Raw genomic sequence first — 23,224 nt, forward strand, 5'->3', positions numbered from 1 at the left:
TTTCCAAGTTCAGGTCTGGGTAGTGTAACCTGCTGATTTCATGTGAGAGGAGCTCCAGGACAGAATATTGGGAAGGTTTCCACAAATCTTTAACTGACCCTTAGAAACAACCACTCAGAGTCTCAGAGGGTGCTAGATCTAAGAGTAAACCATTGCAGAAATACAGCACAAAATGCAAAGTACTTTTCTTCCTTTTTCCTTTTTTTTTGTGTTTTTCTTTTGTTTTATTTTGTTGTTTTGGTTTGGTTTTTTGTTGTTTCTTGTTTTCTCTTTTTTTGGCATAAGGACTTCACACTGTTTTCCAGGTGAGAATTAAGAATTCCAAAGACTGTATTAAAGGTGTTTTGAAGACTCATCTGTTTTATAAATGTTCACATCTCCAATGAAATATTTTGTGATAGATAAAGAACACTGGATCAAACAGACTATATTTACATTCTGTGAGTCACTAGCTGCTTGATTTTCATAGGCTTTTTCACTTTTCTTCAGGGAATGTTATCTGTGTAAGAAAGATGAGTGGGAGTAGTTTGTTTAAGGAAGAAATTTTACTTCCTGTGAAACAAAGAAAAACAGTAGCCAGAGTCACTCATTCTTCTTCATTTCATGAAAGTAGTACATACATGCTATGAAAGAGATCACACAAATCTTCTAGTTAAAAATTACACTAGTTAAAAAAAAATAAATCATGCTCTTAACAAGAAAGAGGAAGGACTTTTTGAATCTGTACATTTTAAGGTTTCTACAATCAAGGTAACTGCCTAATTTCTCTAGAGTAATTGTAACATAGGAAAAAAACTCTTTACCAAAACCATGTTGCATAGACAGACTAATTTATCTCAAAATTGAGCGAAATCTTAACTTTCATTCCAAACCGCTTTCTTCTAGTGCTGTCACATTGTAAGTCATTTAGTCTTTTTTTTACATGGTTGAAAAAACAGACTCACTCCCATGACTAACAGTATTACTGATATCCCTGTTTAGCTAGAAATCTCCACTCTCAGCATTGTCTCTCCTTTAATATTACAGAACATTTTTGACCAGGGTCATATTTACACAATATGTAAAGAAGTAAAATCATTAGATATAAATTGCATAAGGGTGCTTGATCCAAACCCTGTTGTAGCCAAAAGGAATATTGCCACTCCTGCAGAAACAGAAGTTAATCTATGAAATCTGGCAAAAAATAAGGGAAATTCACTATTAGGGAAGTGTTAAATTTTGATTATACAGGGGGGGAAAAGTGAAGGTTTTGCATAGATGTAGGCTTATATTTGGATTTTCCTTGCTATGGAAATAAAACTGATTATTTTTTGCTTTGACAGGGTCCCTTTAAACTGCATCTTCTTTTTCCTGATTATACTGCCTGTATCTATTTAAGTTCTTCGTAACCATTATTTAAAGTAAGTTGTTATGAATAAGAATGGAAAAATTGAGTCCTTTGAAGGTATTGTCATCTTAATAACTTCATTCTAGTCTTACAAATTTTAAAAACCTACAAATAAAAGAAATATTAAGTAAAAGATACAAACAGGCTGACAAGTGCATGACAATTAATAACAGACACCGAACACTACATTCCTTTTTACTATATTTCTAAGTAGCACTATCAGTCAAAAATTCTTTTATGCAAGACTGATGTCAAATGCACATATAATAACAAATATGATGGGTATGGTTTTTGTACACTGCTACGTTTTTGTCATGTACAGTCTGTTTTTTGAAGTCACTACTGGCAGGTTCTGTTATTTATCCACTTAACTGGCCCACGAACCACTGCAAAATATTAAATTTGGCACTCAGTCAAGTCTTTAAATATGCAACCTGTATTCTGATTCTGTTATCTCTTTGATCATTTAGAAATGCAGTACAAAACTAGCCTTAAATTCTTGGGTATATTTTTGCTTATTTCTTTAACTTGAGCATATTTTTCTGGCAGAAAATATGACAATTTCTTATACATTAGAATTAAGGGTCAGTGGTTAATTGCAGTAAGATGTCCCCAGAAAATCTGAAACTGATTCATTTCCCTGAATATCTCTTACATCTCTTTCCTCCCTATGGTGTGTGTATACCATGTTCTGCCAGCACACCTTCTCTTGATGTATGACCCCATGTGCCAGAAACAGCTGGTGTTTTTATTTTGCATGAGGTCCAAAACTGAGGGGAGAGTGGAAAGGAGGAGAGGCAGGAGAGAGATACTAAGCATGTTGCATTGTGACACAGAAGGAAGAATCATCCTAACACGGCTTTGCACCATCAGAGGGGTAAGTTGGAAGGAAGCTAGCAGTCCTACCGGTTCTAGGAAGACTCTGCTTTATTCAGTAAATCAATCAACAAATTGTAAAGTGGGATAAAGAAGCAGATGGAAACACTTTTTAGGTGTATTATGTATGTTGGCTAAAACAGCTAAACAGGTAAACTTGTGAAACATTCAAACAGGACTTCTTAACTGACGAATTAATCAAGAACCGCAAACAGTATTGAAAGGAAACACTGGCATTGGAAGGACTAATTTTAACCTATTTGCTGACTTTGAAAGATGGTGGCTGAACTATAATCTCAAAGGAGAAAAATATCAGAATCACATATGGTTAAGAACGGGTTCCATGCAGGGTTAAATATTAAATTTTGACACATTTAAGTCAGGAGAATTTTCAGTCATTAAACAAATCTGAAAGTAAACACATAAGACCAGTTTTGAAGTCATTATAGCCAATGAGACCTGAAAACTTTTCTACAAATTAAAGTTACTTGGAGAATGCTCTGTCATCTGCAGGGAACGACTGCAGGTTGCTGGGATTGTGTGCAATGAATGGTCAAGGAAAATGGCAGAAGGAGGGCTCCACTGTTTCAGAAGCTTTCTCAGGTATCAGAAAGAACAAAGAAACATGAGGTGGTGAATGCAGAGTGGATATCTAAATGCCTGAAACTCCTTATCAGGTATACATAGGAAGTTAGGCTCTACAGTGCTTATCTGAGCTGAACAGAGCTGCTGAACTTTCTCTCCTGAGCCTTTAGTTAAACTGTGAGGCTTTGAGAACCACAAACTAGTTTCCTCAGTGCAGAATCTGAATGAAGGTAAAACCAGATCGGGGAAAAGATATTGAATTTTTCTTTTGTATTTAACTATTATATTCCTTTTGTGGAAAACACCCTGGGCTAAGTTATAGAATCATAGAATCATAGAATAGTTAGGCTTGGAAAGGACCTTAAGATCATCTAGTTCCAACCTGTCTACCACGGGCAGGGACGCCTCACACTAGACCATGTTGCCCAAGGCTCTGTCTAACCTGGCCTTGAACATTGTCAAGGATGAAGCATTTACCACTTCTTTGGGCAACCTGTTCCAGTGCCTCACCACCCTCACAGTAAAGAACTTCTTCCTCGTACCTAACCTGAAGTTCCCCTGTTTAAGTTTAAACCCATTCCCCCTTGTCCTCTCGCTCTGAACTCCAGTTTCACAGACAAGCCAAGCTATGGCTCCAATTGGGTGCCTGAGGCCAGGAAGCATCACCTTTCTTTCTCTTGCTGGTTTGCTGGCTCTTTCCCTCTATGTTGGTGTGGTATATCGCTTTCTTAGGCAGACAACCTTCTTTGCTCACGCTACAGAAAGTGGAAATAATACCTAATTCATAACTGGGAATTCTATTCTGAAGCATGTAAGTTTACTTTCGTTTGTGCTATGTTAAGTACAAAAGTATTTAAGTTTATTTTGGTTCCGACCTTCATATACTGAGGGGTAATACCAAATAACTCCCCAAATTCAGCTCGTACTTCCCTTAATTCCCAAAATTCAGCATGCACTTTAGGTACCTACCTCTAAACTGTAACAAAATTTTCTTTAACTTATAAAAAACCTAGGTTGCAAGCAAGTAATTTTTTCTGTTTCTTTGGATGTTCAATAGATTTTACTGTACATATTTATTTGCAAGTCCTTACACTGAATTTACTTATCAGAACTTAACACTATCTATATCTTGTTCTGTATTCAGACCAATCCCTGAAGGAAATATCACTCATGTATGACTGGTTTCATTTATGATTCCTGTCTGCTGATGCAATGCCATTATGTTTAGCCTCAAAATACTGCAAAGTAAAGGTTAAACTGAGATGAAACTAAAAAACCCTGGTTCATTGACATTTAAAATCAGTTACAAACAAACATCTTGTCCAGCCAAACCCTGCAGGACTCACTACATCTGTAAGATAGGACCCCAAATTTCATGTAAAGCAGAGTTTCTCCTAGGAAACTGTAGCAGAAGCAGAAGCCTGTGGCACCCATAAAATTTGAAGCCAAGTAAAGTATAGTAAGCACGTTGGGTTTGAACCCAGACATAAGCACACTAAAGCAGAGTAATCTGTGACTGTATATAAGAATTCTATAAGATTATAAGAGTGCTAACAGAATTTTGTAACACAGCTAAAAATAAATATATAAAAAATACATGGCCACAAAGGAGCTAACAGAGATTTGTGGTATAACTCCACCACTATGTTCAAGTAGTAAAACCTGCAAGGTAATAGCGAAGGATTTACAGCAGGCAAGAAAGATGTGTGATGAAACCAAAACAATCCCTCAGAATAAGCAAGACAGATGTCTGATGGAACCAGAATGATCCTGCAGAACAAGCAAGAAAGATGTCTGACAAAACAAAAGCACACCTTGATCCCAAAAATAAGATGCATTATGTCAAGGGCAGATGAGATCATCCCGTTTTCTTCTGGGGAGGGGGCGAAAAGCATAAAGCATCAGCAATGAAAGAAGCTCGCTGGTCAAGGCAACAATGACCATTAACACTAGCTCCTCATTGTCAGCTCCCTGGTTTTCTAAGTGTAAGGACTGACTGCTTTGAGTATGTATTGATAAAAATTGAAAGTGATTAAGAGCTAACCATTAGCAGTGTGACATTAATAACCATCAGTCAAGTGTTGATTTGTTGAAAGTAGCCTGATTTATTAATCTTTCAAATACTCCATACCAGTGATGAATTTCCTAACTGAAACATAGACATACATAATACACATATCTGTATATATATGTGATTTTTGTAAATGTATATATACAATGTGCTTATATTAATCTATATATATACAGCCATACATATATTCAGTAATGACAAAACCATCTGGAGATATGCCCTCTCAGATATCCATTTCAGGGTATCTATCTCAGACATCTCAGGAATAGGCAATTTTCCAAAATTTTCCAGTTTCCAAAACACACAGTATAAAGGCAGGGAGAGACACTATTAACCCCCTGCTGCCAGAATTAAAAGCATCTTTGAACTGCTTGGAAGGAATAGTTTGGCTTATCCAAACAGGAAGAAGTTGCCTGGCAGCTGTTGAGTAACTTAATATACTTCATTTGGTTGTATTGCACTTTCAAGGACTCTTACTTTCTCCTGGCACTGCACTTCAGCCTGCAGGATGCATCTCTGCTTACAGCAATCACCTTGAATATTTTCTTCACTTCAGACCACAGGGTCTTAGTTTCAACTTTTACCACACAAGGCAGGCAGCAACCTGACAACCAGCATACAGCAGCTCAAGTTGAATGCCCTACAACACTATCTGCAAACATTACAAATCTGCTGGTGGCTTTCATGGGTAGTTGTCAGGTGTAGTTTGTCCCAAAGGGAGGGTTTCAACAGAGCAATTGCATGATGCATCCCATTGTAAACTTTAGAAATCAAACCTGAGGCATACATAATCACAGACTACGCAGGACTTACTACAGAAATTTCAAAGTTACATTCACTGAGATAAGAATTGTCCAGAACTGTAGTTGTGCAAAGCAGTGTTTGCTACCTCGACTCTTACCAGCAAGAAAATCTGAAGTAATAGCAAGAGTCTCTGATTGAACGTCAACACATTTTTATCACGGCAAAGCATAAACTCTGCACACCATAAGAAAGTGGTTTGGAGTTGAGCATACTTCTATTCTACCACAGAATGCACTAATTTTATATTAGGTATTATTTATTTTTGTATTTTTCCAGTCTTCATGCAATTAAATGAAATAATGACCACAGCAGGACTGGATCCATTTCAAACTAATGACTAATGTAATAATCTCTATTTATTTCTCAAGCCTCCAACACAATATAAAAATGTCTTTGCTTTGTTTCCTAGTATTCCTGACTACATTATACTTACAGGATAAACAGACATGATGCAATCTTTTAAAACTTTAAAACACCAGGAAAAATTAAAATGTGAGAAAATTTCTTACTCTGATCTTTATAGATTGCTTTAAGTCTGGCCATAATTTGGATGCATCTAAATTCAATTAAAAAAACAAAACAAAACAAAAAACACACATGCTGAAATGCCCTTGATTTTTTGAATGGTTTGTTTGGTGGTATTTTCACTAAATACTTCACAAGCGAAGTAACTTGCAAATTTTAAATTTCTAATATATTTCAGTGGCTCAGAAAATTTGTTGTAGTTTAGACCCAGCTGGTAACTCAAAACCATACAGCCGTTCACTCACTTCCCCCTTTCCCCTTCTCCAGGTGGGATGGGGAAGAGAATCAAAAGAATGCAGAACCCTCAGGTTGGGATAAGAACAGTTTAATAATTAAAGTACGATCTACTACTATTACTACTACTACTACTGATAAGGGAAATAACAAGGAGACATATATAAAAATAAAAGAGAAATGAAAAAAAACTAATAAACACAAGTGATGCACAATACAGTTGCTCACCACCCGCTGACCGGTAAGCAGCCCGACCCAAGCAGTGATCTGGGCCTTCTGGGTAACTTCCCCAGTTTATATACTGGGCATGACGTGCTGTGGTATGGAATACCCCTTTGGCTAGTTTGGGCCTGGTGTCCTGTCTCTGCTTCCTTCCGGCTTCTTGTGCCCCTCCTCCCTGGCAGAGCATGAGACCAAAAAGTCCTTGATCAGAATAAATGCTACTTAACGACAACTAAAACATCGGTGTGTTAGCAGCATTGTTCTCAAACTAAAGCTGAAACACAATACTGCACCAGGAAGAAAATTAACTCTATCACAGCCAAAACCAGGACAAGAGTTCATAATCATGTTTTGCATAAAGATGAAGTCCCTATCACAGAGACAGAACACTGTAGCATAGATTACTTTTATTGCTTCTTACAAATTCAATACTTGCAAATATGGGTGCTAAAGTGAATCAGCCTGATTAAAATTACAGAAAGAGAGAGTGAAACCCACTGATATAATACGCATGCTGTAGATGTTAGCCTATTCACTAGATGCACTAAGGTAAAATACCTGTAGGCTGATCAAGACTGATCTTGTTGGGGGAAGCCCAGACTAGATGAAAGAACTGAGGTAAAAATTCACAGAAAACTTCTTTCAAAACACAACTTATTGGTTGAGCAATTTGGACTACAGCTCTGTCTTTTATTTTTACAAAATTACAGAATATTACAGCAAGTTCATCTTACCCATGATCAGCAGGTACTTGCTTAATTTATACCTGTAAAAATTTCTCCAGAGATCAACGTTTGAATTTATCTCATAATACATTGTAAACAGAATACAGCAGAATTTTCTTCTCTCTTATTTCTATTTCTTGATGAGGAAAATAAGCATTCCATGTAACCTCAAAGCAGAAATAAGCAATACCTATAACTCATAGGTGCTCTCAAAAACAAATTCACTGGTGCACTAGAACAAAACGTGCATTAGAGAGAAGAGAAATGACTGCTTTAGAAGGTGTTTCTGAAGAAAAGCCTGGCTTTTGGTGGAAGGTTGACAAATATAGACGAGGAAATACAAAAAAAGTTGTTTCTTGTAGCAGACATTACTCGAAAGAATATCTATGTTTCAACTGCCAGGTTTTTATCTGGGCTGATATTCAGGACATAACAGCCTCCGTATGTTAGTTAAAAGGCAAAAATACACAGATGTGCAGGCTTACAGGCAATTTTAGGCTTGAGTGATATCGCGTTCAAACAAGTAAGGGACAAGGTTTGTATCACTATCTGTGAGCTATGTTTGGCCTGCCGTGCAGACATTGACCCTGAGGTCACCAGATGGCAAGATGTCACCCTTTACAGGTGAGTGTGGAGGTCAGGAGATCAGAGGGGAGGGAGAAAAATCACTCCAGCAGATTCCCCATCTTGCATCTTCCTTTCTCCCAGTTACCATGTCTCTGTGACAGATGTCCCACCAGGTGATTAAATTGAATGGATGTAATTGGAAAGAGTTTTGGAAGAGACTATAGGGCCAGAATACAAGCAGATTTTCAAAGTTGTTGAATGTATTGAGTGAGCTCTTTGTTATTTTAGTGTGCTGTACCTTACAGCTTTATAACAAATTTTAGTTTGTTTATGCTGTAGGTAAGTGAGAATATGGCTTTCGTTTGTGTCGTTTACAGTTAGCATGATAGTTTGCAATTTCTTTTATAGGCAGGGCTAGTAAATGCTATAAATTATACGTAACTATGGGTTAGGGCTTAGGCCTCATCTTGCACTTATATACAGTCTTACTATAGGCAAAGAAGGAAGCATAAATATAGACTACAAACTGACAGAGGCAAATAGAGACATGAAAATACCTTCATTCTAGTCTTTCACTTTACAGTCACAGAACAGCAGTAAGACCATTAAAAAAACCCAAAACCAAAATGAACAAAAAAATCCCCAAACCAAAACAAAAAATAATGCATGGCACTGCATGATGACCTTGATCCACGGGGCTGAACAAGCTCTCCAGAAACAAAGGGTGGTCTTAATAAAGTTTACAGAGAATAAAGCTCTACCAGATCAAAAATATATGTTAAAATACAAATGTTTTTGAAGAATATACTACATGATTTTGCTCTTTAGAATAAGAATTTACAAGGGCATGTAATGATAGGATAAGGGGGAACAGATTTAAACTGAAACAGGATAGATTTAGATTAGACATTAAGAAGAAATTATTTAGCACGAGGGTGGTGAGATATTGGACCATGTAGTCCAGAGAAGTTGTGGATTCCCCATCCCAGGAAGTGTTCAAGGTCAGGTTGGATGGGGCTTTGAGCATCCTCGTTTACTGGACGGTGTCCTTGCCCTCAGCAGGGGGGTGGAACTAGATGATCTTTAAGGTCCCTTCCAACCCTAACCATCCTATGATTCTCTGATTCTATGATATTTACATTTCAGTTCTAATATCTATGGCAATTTTTTTTTTTTTTACAAAGAATGACAGACATGCTTACACAATTAGTCATGTTAGAGTTTAATGGCAGGTAAATGACTAAATACATTAAAGGGTAGTGTTGATTATGTGACTTCCAGATGGCAGATCTTCAAACATGTGAATGTAATGCAGAATGAAGATAGATACCACACATGCACAAGACTTCACTGATAATGACAATACAGAGCAGCCTATAAAATATATGTAAAGAAAGAGTATGTAAAAAACTATATAAGTAAACAAATGTCAATTTGGACTAAAACCAAGAAGATAAATGGAAAATTTGTGCTATAAGGATTCTGATTGAAAGGTGGTGCTTAAGTTTGCTAAAAAAAATAAGAAAAAAAAAAAATCACAAACTGCAACAGAGGAAGTGTGTAATTTTAAAAGTAAAGTCAGTCATGATTAAGAGCCTGGAACCTGGTATAGGAGTAGAATGCCTGCCCCTGAAGTTAAAACTTGCAGAAAATAGGGGGTTTATCTCTCTTATGCTTTCTTTACCATTCAGGTATAGTTCAGATACAGCTACAGCTTCATCTGTTTCAAAACTTAATTTCACAAAGTTCATTTTAAGTAGGATGCTAAATTTACCATTGAATTGACTGCTTTGAACTTTCTCAATTCTATTAATCACTGCAGTCCTCAATGCAGTCATGTAATTTTGTCTTCTGTAACCTTCAAAAATAAGTATCAATTTCCCTTTCATGTCTTGCCCTTTTTCAACTGTGAGTTTCATTTTACAATAGAGTCTTGCAAATACCTGTAACTAAAAAGTTGCATTTCCTTATCTTAAATTTTCCATGTCTTAATCTCTTTTTCTTGGCTATTGGTATCATTTCACACTGTCATCTACACAGCATCAGAGAAAGCTGCTTCTTCCTGCAGTAGCAAAACTGTAATTTAAATCTGATCTACAAGATACTTTGAAGCAGATGGGGTTTATTTTGTGTCTCCTTGGCCTGAATCTGAATGAATCACTGAGTCATGCAACTACTGGGATGTTTGCAGTAATTGCTTGTTGATTTTCTTTTGGCCATTTGAGGCTGAAAGCACTTTTGATTTCTTTATTATACATTGGAGGAAGGTCACTGATTTAATTTGTGATCGTGTTCAATTCTTCTGTTAATGCTTCTGTCAAACATAGTGTAAATGTCTGTTTTATTATGTCTACAAGACTCCTTATAATTGACAGTTAAATTGTAATCAGTGCATTCATCTCAAATTGCAGGTTCTCAAAATGAAATAGTTTTATCTAGGGAAATAGAGAAATATTTATAAAATGTTATAGTCTTAATCCTCATTTTAACATTTTTAGAAACCAAGAGGACAAAGTACATTTCAGCAAGATAATAACAATGCAGTATTTTTTTCTGAGAATATTAATACGCAATGCTCTGTATTAATTTTTGGATGAGGCACAGAATGTTCGTGCTGACTGTTTTATGACAAAATACATAATCTGAGGACTATAAATCAGCTGGTTTTTTCCCCGCTACGGGAAATAGAAACCCTGTGACAATACTGCCAAATCATGCTCTGCTACATAGTTCAGCTGCAATGCCCCACATAAAAACACAAGTCAGTTCTTGAGAGGCCTGTGCCACACGGATATTGAATGCCTTTAGCCATGTCTGTCCTATCAAAGACAAATTTTACCACAAGATTTTCCTTCTAAGTCACAGCTACTTAATGTCACAACAAAAAAAAAAAAAAAATGAACACTCTACTGCTTCATAATATGCACCCTGGGTTTACATTTAGTTTTGCAACACATTATAATGTGTTTGCTTTAAAATAGCACGCATATTAATGTATTATTGATGAAAATCTCCTGGTTTTTTACCTGCTGTCTGTCCAGCAGCTCAACATCTTTTTCTGTGACTGTGGCAGTGCCTGCTGTTTGATAGTGTACTGTCCATTCTGAGACATTAGCACAACTGCCTCATTATGGCCTTTTCATACCGAAGCAATATTACCTTAGTGACATTGCTCTCACAAATGTATGCTGCAATCTGGGCCAGTTGTGCCAGTTTGACAGATGTGAAGGGCATTGATTAGGATGGGTAGGGATTCTGATTTTTCTTTGTTAGCGTCCCAAATGTTTCACAGCAGAAATGATACTGTTAACTGACAAGGCAAAAATTAACAAGCTGTGGGCTATCTCCATGATACATACCTACTTTCACCCTAGATTCCTTGGAAACTTAGAGCTTAAGCAAACAAAATAAAAAAGGACCACAGCTTTTCTTATACTGTTTATTATCTGGCTTTATCTTAGACCACCTATGTCATCATCTTCTGGTACCCTAACATGCCCACTATATTCATGGCTGAAACTGAGAAGACTAGCCTTTAATGTGACACTTCTAACCATTGCCAAAGACAATACAGCCAGAGTCTGACTTCTGGAGGTTCTTTTCTAAAATAGAAACCACTCCTTCTCCTGGTTTTAGAAAAGTCGGGGTTTTTTTTAAACAGAAAACAGGCAGTCCTTTCTGTTAAAACCAAAACCAACCAACCAACCACCAAACCAAAACCACAAAACAAACCCAAACCCCAGCCTTTGGGAACCTCCAACTATGTTTTAGCTAAAACAGAAAGTAGGAAACAAATTAGAACATCAATTTTGGTAAACAGCTGAGGTTTCCCCATATGACTGTTTGAGAAAGAAGATATATGTGCATATGTACATTGTGGTTGCAGAAATTATTAACTTTGGACATCCTCAACTGCTCACTTGTACTAGCTTAGCTTAAACAGAAGATCTCTTGTAGTTTCCTATTTAGAATGAAGTGGATAAAGGAGTGCTTATACAGGTTAGGAAGAAAATAAGCAGCTAAGTGAGTTGACAATTGTATTCTTTCTTGTGTGGTACAACTATAGCCAGAGGCTGCAAGCCCTCATGCCTTGTTAAGAAGTAATTTCTGTGTCACAGTAATTCACAAGAGACCCTGACGTGGTCATGTTTTCACTGCCACAAAGGTTATGCTCAACCACATGAACATGCTGCAAAACGGGAGGGACCCTTTGACAGATTCTTGCTCCCTTGGGTAAAGAGCTTGCCTCTAAGTCCTTCTTTTTTTGTTGTCTTTTTTGTGGTTTTTTTTTAAGAACATTGATTTTATTCCACAAATCACTGCACTTACTGTAAAGTAAGCATATGACTCATGAACCTTAACAGCACAATCCTGGCATCTTTTCATAAATACAGTTACAATCATAATCTGTTGTTATATATATAATGGAAACACAGAAAAGTACTAATGAAAGCATAAAAAATATTCAGAAATATGGATAAATTCAAATCCATACAAATGCAGTTGTCACGAATTAACATTTTCCCTCTACTACTTAGAAGAAAGAGAAAATTCCATGTGTGTCTAGCTTTCAGCTCAGTATCTTAGTGAAAATACCTTTCACGTCCCACTCCCTTTTAGAAAAGTTTCTAAACAAGTACCTTTGGTGCTAAGAAATGTGTTACTTTAGTCAGTTGTGCAGACTTTCAGTTAATGAAATAGCTCAGATGTTTCCCATTTACCAAAGTTCATAAAATTTATGTGGAACAGAAGTTTAAGATTCTTTACAATGAAATCAGCAGCAATTCTCTGGTCTTGAACTTGTCCTGTTTGTAAATATGAAATAGGAAGAGTTTTATTAAGTAACCAGTGCACATTTATTTAAGGCAGGGATGTGTGTCCAAATGGACTGATCCATAGACTGAAAAAAAGACTAAATTATCACTATATGCAAGATCATTGACTGTTTTTATTTTTGCCACAGTTTTTTAGCACCCACTTGAAGGAATTCCAAAGAATGTGAGATGAATAGGTGTGCCATGCACCACAAAGAGTAGAAATGTTAGGGGGAAAAAAATGAAACACCAAAGGAATAAATTTTCTGCATGTTAAACTCTATGTTGTAAAATATTGCACCATAAGCTTCTTAGAATCAACCAATGAAAGAAAACTCAGAACTATCCTTGTACATGTCACACGATTTCATTCAACTGGGCAAAAAGGCTGATAATTCTAATTTTTTAGAAAAAAAGAGTATTAATTTTTCCATACTTTAACAATTAAATCTGTAAGAGAAGGCAATTAAACCACTTCAAAAGGACCCTCAGATAGTGGTTTTTCAAAGCAAGTAAAGGAGGGTAAAAAAGAAAGGTGAGAAATAGAATCAAAGATGGTTTCAGCATTTGAAATCTAATCTTTCTAAGCAGACCTAAAACATTTGTTGCCGTAACATCAAAGCAAATTGCACCTTAGAATGTCCAAAGTCTAGAACTATAACGGAAAAAGACTTCACATGTGTGGAGGAAAGGTAGTAATGCTCTGCTAGTTCAGGAACCTTTAAATGCATTTGTTTTAAGAGAGAGGTGATGTAAAAAAAAAAAAAGAAAATATATATATATATATAAAAGTGACATAGTAAATATACTAACTAGCACTACCATTAGTCTTATTTAGGACTCTTAATAAGACCTACAGTAAGATTTTGGCCATTTATAAAAACATGCACTAACACAAAGAGTTATGGGGAGACTGACAAGTTTCATGAGTGAATCCTAGCTAGTAAGTGAGTTTGTAGAGGCTGTCTCTTCCTAAAACAAATTGCCATTTCATTCATTTAAATCATGCACCTAAATCTATAATGAGACCAATGCATGAGATTTATATAGTATTCTTTATTCACAGGTCTCAGACCTTTGGATGAACTAATTTATCAACTGAAGATGAATTTCTTATCAAGAGATGAATGGAACATAACCTTTTTGCAGTTTTCTGATGCAAAACAGCTGGTTGAGAGAAAATCTGCCAATATAGGTAGGTATAATTTAAGAACTCTAGCTTCATGGTTTAATTTCATAGGATACAGTCCAGGGTGACATGGTTTAGTGTGAGGTGTCTCTGTCCACAGCAGGAGGGTTGGAACTAGATGATCTTAAGGTCCTTTCCAACCCTAACTATTCTATGATTCTTTGATTCTATGATAGAAAAGCATGAAGCCTTATCACAATTTGTGAGTTTAGAACCATTATAATGTACATCAATTAAACATGAAAAACACATTCCAGAATTACGCAAAACAAAATTTAAGCCACTCTTCCCAATTCATAATTAACGCTGGTATTTTAGAGCCACTATGCTACTGGGAGGAAAAAATATGGGGGAAGCATAAGTCTTCTTTCCTCTTGATGATAATGCTGCACTTAAAATCAGCTGTAAAATCAGGTTTTTTCTTCTATCAGAATTCAACTGCATATCTGAAATCATCCAGTTTATCTCCTCCATGATCACTGGCAAAGAGAAAAGAATGTGAAGCCAACAACTAATATAGCTTTAATATGTTTTTTAATCCAAGCAAAGTGATTCTTCTCCCATTGCAGCACCTCACACATCTTGTTGCTGTTTTGTACAGCAATAGTAGTGAATCAGGAGCTTCTTTGACCAGTAATATTTGTCAACATGTGGGACAGCACGAGGTCTGCTCCCACTCGCACCTCAAGAACAGACACATTTGTATGTAAGAGAGGAATAATCTGTTACCACACAAGCAACACACTTCAGCAGTCAACACTGGCTGTTTAACAGCTGGGACAAGCGGTTGTCCTTGAGTTAGAAGAGCTCCTCAAAACACCCCTGTTAAACTAAAATTAGTAAATTATATTTTGCATTCCATGAAGACAGAGAACCATGCAAATTCTGTTACAGTGAATCATGAAATGCTCTGTGTGTATGCGTGAGTGCATGCGTGCATGCATGCGTGCGTGTGTATGTGTGTGTGAAAGGTTGCTTCCAGACATCTGTAGGAAGCCACTGAGTGTTATTCACAGCATTTTTGAAATCTGGATCAGAATGAATGCCTTTGATAAAAGACAGGAAACTCCCATTCATCACCCAGCCAGCTGCTCTTGTTACTAGCTCATTTGCTTCTTCCTCTTCCCCTTTCAGAAGGGGGCTTCTTGGGAGCAGAGTGCACCATTAGCCTGTATGAGGAACAAAAGACTGAAATAGAGCAAAAGACAATGTAAGCATAAGCCTGATTTTGTGTTTGATTAATCAAAAATGAGAAGAGGGAAAATGCTAGAAATCATACTGTATTTCATTGTGCATTATTTCTGCAAAACACTTCTGCCACAGCTTCAGCTACTTGTGCAAGCATTGCTCCCACCATTCCCCTTTAGCCTGGCACATGCACAGCAGCAGAAGTTGTTAACAGTTATCCTCTATAGGGAAAGGGCACGTGTTCATCTTACCCTTACAAACCCCTTTGGAAATAAATAATAATAATAATTAAAAAAAAAAGGGGCAAAAGAAAAGAAAAAAAAAGTAACACTTGTAATTTCCTGGTACTGAAAGAGCATCTAATTTCTTCCATCATGAATTTTTAAGAAGAAAACTTGAGAAGGAATGAAAATGTAATTAAAGACAAGGTGACATTTTCACTGAAGTAAGTAAATAGAAAATAATAAAAATAACCCCCTTTATGTGATTACCTTTGTCTCATTAAATTGCAGGAAGGTACTTCACTGAGATCACTTACAGCTAAAGACTAAACAAGTGAGACTGCGCAGTCACAATGCACTCTTCCCACTCAGAGTACTCCCACATTGAATAATCAGTTCATTTAAACATTCTGACAAGATGGTTTTCAATATATTGACTTATTACCATGATAAAAATGTGATTATGTAAAGTATCTCTTTGTGACTAGTAACCTGGCCATTTCCTTAAGCATGCATTGTTATAAGAAAAGCAAAGCAAATTTTAATGCCACAGGTATACACATTCCTCATAGTTCTGGAATATTGATTATTTTAAAGAATTGGAATATAAAAATTAATCTTCCCCCCCCCCCCCCCCCCCCCCAAGAAAACTGCTGACAGGGAATATACAGATGGATCAGACTGTAGACTACCAGGATAACTTCTTTAAAAGCTTATGCTTGTTTTCTTCTTATTTAAGGCAAGGTCCCTGTCACTGAACTCAAGATAATTAAAAGATGTATACCTGGTTTAAACCAGTCAACCAAGTACCCATATAATCAATGGAGAAGCAAAGGAGAGAGTTGTCCTTGTCTACGACAAGTGACCAAGACAGTTTAGATTAATTGGCTTCAAGAAAAGTCTAATTCTCACTGTGGCCTACAGAGAAAACAAGCTGATTAGTTTAGAAAAGACCACAGCTAATGTTCAGACAGCTTTGATAGTTAATGGCTATTAAAGAATGGCAGGGGAAAAAACCTGACATTTATTTGTGCCTGACAAATAAATGATCCATGTAATAGATATGTGGCTTAGACCAGTACTGATGGAAGCAGCATGAATTCTTGAAGGTATAACATGTAGAAGATGTTTCATGTTGACCAACAGATCCTAAGAGCAAGCTGAAGGAGAATTAAATTGGTTTGGGGATAGGTTGTTCCAGACCAACAGGCATCAGTTATTTAGGCAGAAGGAGGTGACTAGAATATGACACTGTCCAATGTTAAAAAACACCTGAAGCTGTCTGTATGCATATGTAACAGGACAAACACTGTCTTGCAGCAAAGAAAGATAAGCCAGAGCCGCCTTTGCACAGTAATGCACAGCAATTTAATCCTAGGAAAGTCGCTTAGATGAATGCAGTGAAAGAAAAGGGAGAAACGTTATACCTACCAGCTTTTAGAGGCAGTGAAGAAAATCATGTTATACAGAGTGAATATTTCTAATGATTTATGGACTTCCAAAGTCAAATTACATTGCGAGCACACAATTCTGTTTTCTTCTGTTAAAATGTTATTATGGCTAGTTACCAAATGTATAGATGTGAACAAAATTAGAAAGTTGTAACATAATACCACAAGAATATTACACAGAATCAGAATTTCATGCTATAAAATTTGACATAATCACTAATTATTTGTGGTTTACTTTGTAGAACTAACCAATTGCTCATTTTTAAGGTACCAGTGGGCAGCACAGCAGCATTTTGTGACACTTGACTTAGAAGGAAGAATTCTAGCTTGACGCAAATATTTAAATTTCTTTTTCAGCTTTTTCAATGTCAATGGCGTCAGTTTGCTTCTGTCCCAATTGCTAACTATTCCAATTGCCATCTGCATTTCAAAATCACAAACTATTTCTCACAATTTCCTTCACACCAAAATCTCCCTTTCCCTTTTCAACCAGCTGCAGAGATATCTGGTGCCTCAAAATAAAAGTGTTCTGATGTTAAAAATGAGTGGAGCTGAACAAGGGACATTACTAATACTGAGTACAATTCAGTGTTCCAGTAATTCAGAGATCACTGGAAGAGCACTAGCAAAGAATCAAGCTTGTCACAACATAGTGGTATTTTTTTAACAAGTTCATTGGTTTAGAAATAACACAGTGTGTGTTGACACAAACCTTGACACATTAAGCAGGAGGTGTTACAGTCCTCTGTATGCCTTGTGTGACTTGACATAACATTTGAATAGTGAGACACAATATGCTGTCAGGAATTTTTCTGTCATTCTGGGTATACTAGTTTTGTGTAATTGCACCAAAATATTTCTGACCTTTTGAAATTTCTGGGTTTATATCATTGTCTGGCACTTTATATATCCACACACATATTCATATATATGTGTATGTGTGTAAAAACATGTGATAGATGCTTGAAGTGCCATTATCTACTATTTAAAAATTTATAATTTAGAACATAGACAAATTTTCTGATCTTAGCTGTGGTGGGTTAATCTCAGCAGGCCACCAGGTGCTCACCAAGCCACTATCTCACCCCCCGCCCCTTCCCCAGAAGGACCAGAGGAGAAAATACAATTGAAAAGCTCATGGGTAAGATAACAAGAGGGATATCACTCACCAATTACTGTCATAGGCAAGGGAGACTTGTGGAAGTTTAATTTAATGCCAATTGAAAACAGAGTAGGATAATTAGAAAAAAATAAAAAAAACCCAAAAACTAAAAACCCAATAACAAAAAACCCCGAACCCCTCTCCCCAAAAAAGAGCCAAAAACAAACTGAGAAAACTAAGCCCACCTTTCCCCCAATAAGCTTATCTTTCCCCCAGTCCTCTCTTCTCAGGTCTACCTCCTCTTATGCCCCTGAGAAGCACGAGGAAATGGGGAATGGAGGTTATGGTCAGTAACTCTTCTCTTGCAGCTGCTGTGCAGTGCTTTTTACATTTGCTTAAATATACTACCACAGATGGGTCACCAGTGTCACTGACGGGCTCAGCTTTGGCAAGCAGCTGGTCCCTCTAGGAGCCAGCTGGAACTGGCGTTATCTGACATGGGGGGAGTCCCTCACAGAAGCCATCCCTGAAACACCCTTGCTACAAAAACCTTGTCATGTAAGCCCAATAAACTAGCTCTGCCAGATTTAATTGCTTTTGACCTGGAGAAAGCAACTGTAAGAAGAAGAAAAGTTTAGTCATTGAAATTATCCATTCAGTCTTCAGTATTTTCACTCAAATAGCAAACAATTAAATGGCTGAACTTTGGTACCCAGACAACAACAATAAACCATGACATTATCATCAAACAGTAATGAAGTTCAGGTCTTACTGATATCAGATGGCCTTATGTTGCACAATAAATATTGTATATCCCGTCTCCCAGCCAAATATAAATGCTGTGTATGTGAATGTTTAGCCACTTTGAAATTCAGACATTTTATTTTTATTCATTGAAAAATTTAACTTGGGCAGGACCATGACTAAAGCAAGACATAATAAAATGCCTTATCTTAGATAACCTTAGATACAACATCTCGTCTAACTTACAAGCTATATTGGCGTTATTGCATCTTTTCTTCAATTAATTTGGGCACTAATTTTTAAACAAGATCTGCCTAAATATTGTAAAAAACCCCTGTCCATCCTAGTGAAATTTGTGCTGTATTTACCTGTCTTGGTAAATTCATTCGAGACAAGTTCTTTGCCTAGTCATTCCATATGACTATTCTATCAGCCTTAATGTAATAATCTTGGAGGAAAAACTAGAACAAACAAGTTCTTAAGCCAGATTAAATCAGCTGTACTAAGGAGCAAATTGTAACAGTTTTGGTTCACAAACACTGAGAAGTAACGAGGAATCATTTTGGAAAAAGGTGTTGTTTGTTTTTTATGAACTTAGGTGGTTATCAACACTTCACGGACTTTAGGAATGAATTTTTATGGTCAGCTGCATGAGTACGATTCCAAAGAGAACTCTGGTAACACCTGTAAAAGCCCTAAATACATTCAAAGCACGTAAGCTGACCTGACACCTAGGGAGAGCACCACAAGACAGAAGGGTCTGGATAATAGCATCAGATAATGGTATGGTATTTATATGGTGATCTTTCCATTCTTTTCCTACTATGCAGAGAGAGATTATTGTTCTCCTGTGGCTTCAATGATAGACTAACAGTGCCTCTGCAATCAAGTGCTTTTATTTAAGCAGACTCTCCTCTCTTAAGCTTCTATCTGAATTTCACCCTGCTGTAGAGAGACAGTACAAAGACTATCTACCCTTTATTAAGACAACTCTTCAAGACCTTTGGCCTAAAGGAGTCTGCAATGGGTCCTGCATGAATCTCTCTATAAAGATCTAGCTTAGGTTCGAAAAAGCAGAAGACCACAAAAGCAAAAGGCAAAGCACCTGCCAAGTGACACTCCAAAAGTTTAGGTCTTCAGGCAAAGCACTTCCTTATCTTCAAGTATACTCTTTAGTCTGAGTGATTCCAGTTGATGTTAATCATACCTCAAACGTGTTGGTGAACTAGTGTCTTAATGTAGTACTCTGCTGCCCACATAAAGCTTACTGGAAAGCGACAGAATGAAATGACAAAAAATTACAAAAATAAGAAAATTACTGTTCTTTGGCTTACTGCCAAAGTTGCCTTAGCTACTTTGATGTGGTTACAGTTTTAGTGGATTGACAACTTCTACTCTTTTCTTAATGGACTGCATCATAAAAGTTTGTTATGTGTCAGGTCACCACACTTATGTTGGAAGATACACTACTACACAGGGAGAAATGTCTCAAAGTCTTTCAAGATCAGACCAGTTGACCATGCAGCAAACACATGGCCAGTCATAGCACTCTGTAAAAACCACAAGAAATGTGAGAGCAAGATTGTCTTTTTAATATAAACAACACAAATGACAAAATACTACACCAAAAATCCACTGCCAAGTTGTAAAACTTATTTAGAACACATTCAATACTAAGGGTATATTTTACGTTAGCTTTATACTGTCCTATTGTTTAGTAGTACAGATATAGTCAAGGTGTTAAGTGAAGAAATTGCAGCTCTGAACGTTGTTAGTTGTGGATTGTATGTGTTTGAAGTATCAGTTGATTTATCTTTTGACCCCCTTCCCTGATTTCCTTGTTGGTCCATGGGGATGTTATCAGAGGTTCTTTTCCACATATAGCTTTAGTCATTTAAGAAATTAGCTTCCCTAGCAGCTCATTACTTCTCCTAGTTAGAAATTTCTGCCACCACAGTTGAAATGTCAGGTTAGTGCAAAATAGATTACCTCTGTTTAAACTGAGAGCAGCTAGAGCTACTGAATATACAGCTGTCCCCTGAGCATTACCCCCCTGCCACTGAATTATCAGTGGTTCAATGAAAAGGTTTTTGTTTGTGCAGCATCACCCACTTCTCTTCAAAATCAGCCATTAGTGGAAACTGTTCTGAAACAAGGGGCTCAGCAGCTGCAAAACTAAAGGAGGCAGAATAAAACACAGCCTTCTTTCTTAAAAGCGGTGTCGGAGCAGAAAAGTATTTACAGTTCTTCAAGCCAGTGGAAAAAAGTGCACAAAAAGGGATATGACTCTTAGTGCTATTCCTAGTGGGTTTTATTTTACACTGAATTTTCATTGGGTGAAATGCTTCAGCACGACTCAGAGCTCCCTCAGGTCAGTGCTGCAATTTGCAGTAAAGTTCCCTTTTCATTCTTTCTCTGTTTACCCTTTGTCACGTACATTTCCAGGAGCATGGCAGATTCAACAATACACACACAGAGCACACGCACATGCAATGTAAACTAGCATTAAGGTTCTGTCTGGGAGAACAGACTGAATCAGATCATGCTCAGCCAGTACTGCGTAATGCTAAATGGGAAAACAAACAAACAAACAAAAAAGATAAAATAAGATTTCTTGTGCCTTAATTTGCCCATCAATTGTAGTGATAGTAATAATAAGATATTGTTATATGATATGTTGCATTTTTTTAACAATGTTGAGAAGTCACTGCATAATAATGACTATGTGGCAAAAGAAGTGGACTCTCTTACAAGTAGGTATTCCACAGATTTTAAAAACTGGCCAATAGTATTTTCAATAAGCAACTGCCCTGTTCTCTGCCCTCACCCTTGTCCTGGGTTCTGGTTACCTGCTTTCTTGACAAGTCGTTACTAGATATGGTACAGAGAAGAAAATATAACCACCTTGTCTGAAAAGAAAGCAGCCCACTACTCATTTTATGTGGTAAGGTATCCTCCCTGACTTCTAGTGATGTGTGGCAAGAGCATGCCTTGAGACTGCTGACTGGATCAGCTCTTGCAGGGAATGTGGACTGAAGAATACTTGGTTTATGGATTCTGATTCAGAGATTCACAGCAATGACAATACAGGTGTATTGTCATTCAGAGATTTATAGCCCTGACAATACAGGTGTAACTCCAAACATATTTATAGTAGAGGTTTAGTTATTTCTGGAGCAATGAACTAAAAGAGCCAAGGCCTTTATAGCATCTGGGTAGCTTCACAATTAGACAGCATATGAAGGGCAGGATCAGAAGTTTACATAAGGGTATTTTTCCTAAATCCCTTTTTAGATAAATAATATTTATTTACAGACACATAACATGTATTTTTTAAATATTTTCTTTATTAAGATATATATATATATTTAATCCTAAACAGCTAGCATGCTTATTTAGAGGCAGGGTTTCTGAGAAAGCAAACATACAATTGAAAAAACCAAAACCAAATATTTGTTGCTTCTTGACCTAATCGAGGTTTTTCTAGGACTTTTTTTTTTGTCAAGTGCATATATATTCAAAAGTGTACAGTATCCCAGGAGACTATTCATGTGGAAATCTACCAACAGAACTTAAAAAAAATGAAGCATATTTTAATGAATGCTCCATCCCTGGCAGCATTCAAGGTCAGGTTAGATACAGCCTTGGACAACATCGTCTAGCGTGAGGCTTCCCTACCCACGGCAGGGGGGTTGGAACAAGATGATCTTGTGGTCTTTTCCAACCCTAACCATTCTATGGCTCCATTATTCTATGATCTTTTCAGTGAAATGTTATGAGGTTATATCAGCTCATATACAAAACAAATACTTTCTGGCACTTCTGTCACCAAGTTTCTGATTTACTGTTGTTGAGGTTTTGTTGCCTGATGTGTCGAATGAGCTTTGAGTCTGACACATGGAAAGATAACATCAATGTATGTTTAATGTACTTTCAAAAATCAACGTATTCAAACCTCAGAAACAATTCTCGCAGGGCTGCAAAGTATATTAATGAGAACTACATGGAGAGATTAAAGAAATATTTTCTGCAGATGGTTCTTCAGGCTTCCCTTAACTTCAGTAATTCAGAGCTGTATTATTTCAACACTATAGGATCAAATTCACATTGGGCCTTAACTGGCACGGTGCCACTAACTCCAGCAAAGATAAGCACATTTATTTATATTTCTTGAGACTCTGGACGGCTACTGTTTATACATTGATTTCAAGGGACAGGATTTTATTTCCTTCTCATTCCTCTGATGCACGACATAGTGATGCATACGTAGGATGCCTAGAGAGTGATCTCTTAGGAAGAGGATCTTTTCTCTAGCTTTATTAATCCTCCTCAGGAATGTGTACCTGGAGAGAAGAAATGCTTTTCTTCAGTCACAGATAAATAAGACTTTGAAACTTAGTCTTTAGAGAAAACCCTTTTTGTATTGTAGAGAATCATACTGTGAGCAACAAAGTCCATAAATAAAAGAGTGCCACACAGCTCACAGGTTATCTGTTTAACAACGACAGCTTTGTTCTTC

Source organism: Strigops habroptila, chromosome 2, assembly GCF_004027225.2.
Source record: "Strigops habroptila isolate Jane chromosome 2, bStrHab1.2.pri, whole genome shotgun sequence".
Lineage (NCBI taxonomy): Eukaryota > Metazoa > Chordata > Aves > Psittaciformes > Psittacidae > Strigops > Strigops habroptila.